Genomic DNA, 8,739 nt, shown 5'->3' on the forward strand with positions numbered 1-8,739 from the left:
ATCTAAAAAATGCATGTCTATTGAATCCAGCTGACCAAATGAGCATGTGTTCATTGCTCATGATTATAGATAAGTGAATAACCAATGATTCTGTTACTGGGACCAATGAGTAGATTAGACAAATTGATGATTTTCAGCGAATAAATGAAAAATATAAAATTATAATATATTTCTTTATAAATTTTCTGTTTATTTCATTAGCAATAAACTTTCATTGACTATTTGTTTAGGATATAATTATGACTGGAGTGCCTTAACTATGCATTTTTAAACAATATTTTATCACGTTTCTTTTTTTTTCTTGGAAGTTTACTTAAAATCATCAGCTGCTGTTTGATGTCAGAGCCAATATATTTCTCATTAATATTAAGTGAAATATTGTTTAGCTGATACTGAATGACTTACAGAGATGTTTTCTTAGCATCTATAAGCTTCTATTTCCTGTTATGGTATGTTATAGACTGATGTATTCTGTTTTCTTTGATGGCTGGTAATTTTAAGGCTGTTTGTAAACAATTCCCACAGTGACTACCTTAGCAAAAGGTTTTAATGACCAAGTGTTTAAAATAGGAATGCTGTGCACAGAAAAATTATTTCACCGATATAATTTCAGTACTTGACTTGTGTACAAGATGTCCCACAGCTAAGCTGGGATCAATAGTAAATGGAGTGAATTAATATACACCATGCAGTTCCCATTAAACAATCACTTGTCCTAGTAGATTAAGAATGATGGTTACTGAGGCCATGATTAATGGTTATCTTAATTAAGCAATATATAAATCTATATATTTAAGATTTAGATCAATGTTTATAGGAATAAATAATTTACCAAATTGGGGATGTTTTTAAATTGACCAGCAAAATAAGAAAATGTCTTATAGGCATATTAACAATGAAGGATATATGGCATACTTATATTTTTTTCATTTTTACTAGAAACTATTTTTTAACTGAAATCAATTAAATTAAAATTCAGAAGCCATAACATTAAGGACTAATTTCACAAAAAGTAATTTACATCACTATTGATTTTATTATTGTATATCACTTGCTAACATTAAAAAGATGTTTTGCTAAAATATGGTGAATGCATTAATGACATATGTGTCTAATATCTCCTAATTGCAAAACAACATATATGTAACATAATAACTCATATATATGCATGTTATTATAAATAAAATAAATACATAACCTAATATCAATATTGTACATTTTCATTTGTATAGTTAGATGGAATAATTAAAATAGATATAAGAGTTTGCAGGGATAGTTCTAACCTGGGCCTTGAGTTTTTAAATAAGATGTTATGTATAAATGTAACATACTAGCTGCTCCCTGTGGTTTCTTGAAATGCTAACATTTTGTTTTATTTTAGGTGTTCTAGTTGTCTTGCTTTGCATAGGGGCCCTGTCACGGGAGTGGCTAATGTGACCAGCAGCGCTATACAGACAGGTGGCAGCAGTGCCTCCACCCACCACTCACATCAATGTCACTATGTGCTCTGTGCACCTATCCTATTCATGTGAATGCGGGACCAAAGTTCCTCTTCCCCCACCCCTTACTGGCTGCGTGCATGGTGCTTCACCAGCTCTTGCATTGATGATGTCAATACATTTTACTTTTGTTATTACCCAGCTTTAACTTGGTGGATCGACATGAAACAAAGTGCAAGTTGTTTCTAGGAGTTTCCACTACACATTGCAGTTTTCATGAAAGTCGGTTCAGTAGTTTTTGCGCCAACCTGGAACAGACAGACACAATGTTCTAATTATATTAGTATAGATTATAAATAATAATGAAAATAGCTTGTGTATGAAATATGAAATAATAAGAATATGTAGATTATGAAGAACCATCAAATTGACAACTATGAAAAAAACCAATGCTAGCCATTGTATTTTACAGAAAAAAAGTTCAGCTATAACCATGTTTGCTATGCAAAATCCTGTCTTCATATAGAAGTTGCATGTACTGTATAGTACTCAAGGGACAAATAAACATATGTAAGACCTCATATACTGTTAGTGTTGTTTAACCAGCCAGACACCCACTACATGAACAGTTGGTTGCAGTCTGGAACAGGACACATTCACTTCCTACTGGGGTAATTTGACTGACTGTAAAGTTACATATTTATGGCACACTTCAATCCTCATATTAAATTAGTTTTTACATTGTTAATGGTCAGGTTTATAATGAAGTACAACAATATCTTGAAACAATATTTAGCCCTTAAATAATAATCTTGTAGTTCACAATATTTCTGTAATAAGGACATAATTTAATTAAATCTAACCTGCACCCCCACATAACAACCCAAAATAACATTAGGAATAATTTCTGGTCACACTTGGGGGTCTATTTATCAATTTTACATTATTTTAGTATCACCTAAATGTATCAATGGGCAGTTGGAGGAGACATCGCAAATATCTTCTTCAAGTTGTTTTTTCTTAGTAAGCAGATTCCATTTCCCATACTTGCAATGGGAAATGTGATTTGCTCAAATTTAGAAAAACCGAATTATGAAAAAATAACGGGGGTGGGGGGGGCTAGCAATAGTCAGCAGCATGTACAGTTACACTCTCAGCGTACTATTTGCAAAAGAAAACCTTGAGTGCTGTGTGGAGAGGTTTCACAGGTACAGAACTTTCTCGCAAGCTCTGTCCCTACATGCAATATTCGATACATCTTGCAAATTTTTACGATATTATCACATACCATCCACTTCTGAGATGCCCCATATAAAAGTCTGCTTTTGGAGTTGTGGGTGGAGATTGCAGCTCCTTACTAGTTATTCCGCTCACATCCCCTTCTGAAGCATCACACAGTCTTGGTTTACAGTCTGGACTAGGAGACAAACTATGGAATCCTGAGTAAAATTCCAGCATGGAAGAAACCTCAGGACTCCAGTAAGTGTACTTGGGGTAGGTACATTTTCTATCCCACATGGGAGTTATGCTTTAGGAAGAGAAATAAATAGAGATTCTATTAACTGTAAATGTTTATATTAATTCAAATTGATTACTGGTAAAACAGAATCATAATATAACATAATGTCAAAAATTGTATATCTTATTATTCTTTGAATTATAAATTAACCACTACTGAGATTATAAATGTGAAACATATGTTTACGTTTCTGGAGAGGGAGGTGGGGGGGAGGGGGACCAATCACAAGCTCCAATCTACTGCTCATATGCATTCCCTGGTGTTTGGGCAAGGCAATAAAAGGAATGGAGGAGTCTTGGGAAAAGTAGCTGCACAGGGCAGTTCCCCAGCCCCCTGAGCCCTGGCTTGGGTGGGAAGCACCTTAGTAAAAGTGATTAGTAGGTGGCAGTACAGCTTTATATGGTGCAACTTTATAATTCTAAACAACTAGTTGCAGTTACCACATAAGTACTGTATACGTGTTCAGTATGAGAATGTGGTTTATGGCACATTTGGTGCCAATAGATTTTGTAGCAGGTTCTAGACATGTTGCTCTCAATAATGTAATCTGTAAGTGAGTAACATAGCGCATGCTGTTGTCTCATCATCTGACTAAATGGCAAAGGGCTTGTAAAACAGCTTAAGGAGTACTATGAAATTTAATTTGATTTTAATTCTGCATTACACTAAGTCTATTTTGCAAGCACATAAAAAGTCAATTGCTTCCTGTACCTTTGCTCTTGTAAACTCACCAATTAATGCGCTAGATCTCTGCTCTTTAGTGAAAGTTAAAACAGACACAAATGAGAACCTGTCAATTTCTATTTAAACTGGCAGATAGAATTGCCCTGTAGCTGACGTGTCACTTCTTCATTATATATTTGCTGTTCATTACAGAGTATATTCCTTTGGGCATAAAAACTATAAAACAACACCTGTAGCTTCCTCACATTTGATTTAATTATATTAACGGTGCTTGACGTGTAACTGCCAATTGGGGAACAAAGACACCTCTAAACATCAGAAAATAAATTGTACTTATACCACAGCGTTGTATTTACTGTAGTGTTTAGCATTACTTTAGCATTAGCGGTATCTCGTAGCAACAATAGGCTTATTTAATAAGGCATCAGAAAGGGTAACTGTAAAGCTGCTCATATTGCTTTTAGCACCAGCAGATTGTTTAGAAACTGCCTGAATACCCTCAGCTTTTACATACGTTTATAAATAATGCTGAGATTAACTTGGTGATTTCACCATTGTTACTTGATGTTTTTATGACTTTTTGTGAAATTTTAATTGAAATTTCCACAACTAGACATTTTTGGGCTCATTTGGCATTGGACGTAGATCAATTTTTTATTTTTATTTTTGCATTAGCCGCATTTCTGTACTGGGCATGCATGGCAAAAAATGTTTACGCAAATGTCCATGTTGACTTGCATACCCTTCATGCCTGGAGAGCTAGAACTGGGGTGATTAGAGCGGGCAAGCATAAGCTTAGTACAGAATGTTTATGCAACTGCGACACAATTAGCTATGGACACCTTACAGCTATGTCTATTAGGAAGGGTATCTTTTGTGGGTGCTGGTACAATAACATATGATGATGACAATTAGTAAGCCCAATCTACAAACTTCTAATTGGTTAATTGTACATTGACCCTCCCATTGATACATGAACTTGCACTCTTTCACATTACCAAATTAACATTTCTATTTGGAATACTGCAAATAGATTAAAATTAGACTCTAAAAGGGTGTATAACAGTATTTGAGATATTTGTATCTAATTACATTTTGTATTGAAATAATGAGATTTTAAATTTATTAAAAACTGTGAGGATACCGTTCTCTTTCGTTAAGGAGTTTATCAGTAATGCTATATCCTTCTCATATGCCTCTTAAAATTGTTGAAAAAAAAGCCTTACCAAAGTGAGTGTAGCATCACATCTATTGTATTAATACTCAATACTTCAATATAATCATAAACACTTTCACCATTCTCTCTCACATAGCGTGTATTACATATATAACTACTTTGTAGAGAGCATAGAGTAAACACTGTTAAATCACCACAATACTGTATAATGCCAATAATATTTTTTTATTAATGGCTCTAATTTTGCCAGTTAAACAAGCAGTCAATTATTTCTGGTTTACCACAAATAAGATTTGTGCAAACATACTCACCTTTGGAAAGAAGTGTCCCAAAAGTAATCCAGAGGCATAGGGCTATATTTACTAAAGTGCGGGTTTTTAGAAATGGAAATGTTGCCCATAGCAACCAATCAGATTCTAGCTATTATTTTCTAGAAGGTGCTAGAGAAATGTTAAGTAGAATCTGATTGGTTTCCATGGGCAACATCTCCACTTATAAAAACCCGCACTTTAGTAAATATGCCCCTATAGGGACAACAGATATATCCAATCCCAAAATTAGGAAACTCTCCATTAAGAATAAGTGGTCTATTTATTAAGTTGAGATAGAGCTTTTTCAACTGTTCTCTATATACCCCACACATTATCACTGCTGCTTAACTCTCCCACCATAGAAGTGCCAACCACAATTACCTATCCACCTATATGAGTATCTATAAATAACAAAAATATTTTTTTGCTGTGTTGACACAACCTTTAGAAATACAAGATGAATAAAATTATCAATATAAATTAATGTATTAACATAAAACAATAATGTGTGTACACATAATATTTAGCTTCCTGATATGATAAAAAATATATCTAAAAAACCTTATATTAAAACATATTCATAATTCATCTAAGCAGACTTGTTACAAGCATATGGCTATGTGCAACAATTGTAGAAATTTGTCTAAAAGTGATACAGAGAGGTAGAATGAAATCAAATAGTGAAACTCCAACCCATAGACAGTCTTGATTTTTGTGCACCTGTCATTGTGCAGACACTGCGGGTTTCGGTCAGTGCTAGACCAGCATTTGGTCTGTGGAGTGTTAGGTCCACAAGCGGAAACTCCAGCAAAGACAAGGTCTCGATGTGTGCACCTGTCACTGTGCACACACTGCAGGCTTCCATTATCTGCTCTGAGTGTGGATGTGCTAGACTGGGAATCCGTTATACATGCTCAGAAAATAACAGTTGGTTGTAGTAGCAGTTTTGGGCTCCACCAGCGACGCATTTTGTCCACCTCTGTGGACTTTATCAAGCAGTATGTCCTCTTCAGAAAGTCTCCATTTAAATAAGTGTACAGCTGCACTTATTGGATGGTCCCTTTAACCCACTGATGGCTGATAGCTGTTTTTGAGGTTCAATAGCTATGGCTATATATTCATCACTATTGCTTTTATTACATTCATACATTAAATCTGTCCATGTTAGCTCTGTTTTACTTTTAAAAGTTGAAAAAATACATATAAATAAAAACCTAAAAAAAGATGTGTGTATATATATATATATATATATATATAGACAAGGGGGGGAGTTGATATTAGAGCGACTAATTTGCTAAAAATTGTGTGAATGTGAATAAATAAATTATATAAATATAGTGATAAGACAATAAGATAAAATAAAATAACAAATTTATTATATACACAGAGTAAGGGACCTCAGAGAGAAAAAGGTTTCCCTTAATCACACATATATAAAAATAAACAAGAAAGTATAAAATCCAGAGGCATTTCATACATATATAGATAAAAATATAAAATCAAGAGGCATTTCATACAATAGTAATCAGATGGAGATAAAAATTTTTTTTTTTAAACGAAATAAATATTGAATAAAAGTAGCAGCTTATCTGATACAACGAGAGAGATTGTTTTCAGAGTTCATGAGGCATAGGTCAGACACTCCCAATGCGTTTCATCTTTAGACTTCATCAAGGGGATACTGTGTTAGTGAAGTGGACTGCTATTTATACCCCACTGAGAGTTCAAGAGGGGGTCATGAGTCCGCATCACTTCCTGTGCTCAGGAGTTCATGTATTAGCAAAAAACTTAATAAGATAGCTGATGAGGTGTTAATCTCAATAAATCAGCATCCTATTTACATACAAAGTTGAAAATAACTATATTTCTAACTTAAATGTAGGGCTGGGTCCGTCTGCACGTAATGTCATTTCCGTCCTTCTTTGATTACTTCCGCCCTACTCCCATACGTAACATCCATTCCACTGCCTTTGTGAAGAAATCCTGATTAAAACCCAAGTCATCCCGGGGTGATGTCACTTCCGTGCATCTCAGTCATGTGTTAGCACCCGGCCACGTCATGTTACTTCCGCTCTGACTGTGCGCTTGCATCCGGCTGCGTCATGTGTGCAGCATCACTTTCACCTTGGCTAGGCGCTGTACCAGTAATGTTCAAAGCCGTCACTTCCGCCCTAACTTAGCGCTACACCTGGAATAGGTATCCGCCATCACAGCTCAGTTCATTCAGAGTTCGGGTTACCATAGTGATGATTCCACCCTTATAGAAGTGTAGTGGATTTGGTTTCCGCCCATACACTAAATACACATCTTTAAATGTATCATGCTTTCTATAACTTAAAAAAGGAAATAAATGTTAGAATCATATGCACATTTTTATCTACAATTCCTATTTCAAGCTCACTGATGAAAAATAGTACAGCAACGGATCTTTCTATATATAACATATGTCACCCCCTAACTAAATAGATCTACCATGCAAAATTATTAGAAATGTAGTGTATTGTTTTAAAAAGTATTCCTTATTTAAAAAATAATAATTAATGTAAGGTATCTTTGAAATTTCAAATAGTTCTTTTAAGATATTAATTGTCCTTGTCCACCTAAGTATATTTGAACTCAATTTCATTAGTGTCCTTTGCACTTGATTAAAATTCCTTATATTTTGATAACAAGTCCACCAGATTCCAAAAGATGATTCCTTGTTTCAAGGGAGGTACTGAGACCGGGCTTCTTTTCAATTGCTGAGAATACTTCTTAGATGTTCATTATCTTTTTCTTTCAGGGATATATAGGTTTTACAACACCTGGAATTTCCAAGGAGTTACCCAACTTGGTACTGATCAGGCCCAACTACACTAAGTTTGTATCCAAACTTAGTGAAATGGTATAGCTGTATGCCATACATCCCTAAGATTGCTTCTTTTTCATGTGCCATATGCTTCATTCATCCAACAAGTAGATTTGGTACAATTCACTCTCAGTCAATGCTACCCGTATGAACCTTTTAAGTATTTGCAGCACCCGGTATTCCTAAGTGGTGACCCTACTTAGTACTGACCGGGCCCAACCATGTTTAGCTACCAAGATCAGACGAGATTGGGCATACACATGATGGTATGGCAGCAAATATCTATTTGTTCAATCAGTGTTCAGCACTGCATAGTTATCTACTAAACCTGGTCTTCTCCACAAAGTCACCCTTATGGGTACTGATCAGGCCTCTCAATGTACATCCAGAATATCCTGGAAACACATAGGGGATAAAATAGTAGATGTGAACTTTTGACCTCAAAGGAACGGAGCAATCTCATAATAATCGTTGAATCCTTTAGGTGTCAATGTGTCCAGTTCAAACAGCCAGAACATCTCTCTTCTTGAGAGAAGATTGCCCAAGTCTCCTCCTCTTTCTCCCAATCTCACATGTTCGATTGCTTTAAAAGTTATATCTTCCGGATTGGAGTTGTGGTGTTTCAAAAAGTGCTTAGAGACTGCGTGTCCCTGTATTTTGTTTTTGATATTCCGAATGTGTTCTCGGATTCTAATTTTTAACGGTCTCTTCATTTTTCCTATATATTAAAGTCCACACGTACATTCCAGCAAATAAATAAC

General features: G+C 35.0%; 1 pseudogene; it reads right to left on the minus strand.

The window, feature by feature from the left end:
- Positions 1–8,139: 8,139 nt before the first annotated feature.
- LOC148538204 (5S ribosomal RNA) lies at positions 8,140–8,258 on the minus strand (annotated as a pseudogene).
- Positions 8,259–8,739: the final 481 nt, after the last annotated feature.

Source organism: Taudactylus pleione, unplaced genomic scaffold (assembly GCF_031769625.1).
Source record: "Taudactylus pleione unplaced genomic scaffold, aTauple2 ptg000041l, whole genome shotgun sequence".
In the NCBI taxonomy this organism is placed as follows: Eukaryota; Metazoa; Chordata; class Amphibia; order Anura; family Myobatrachidae; genus Taudactylus; species Taudactylus pleione.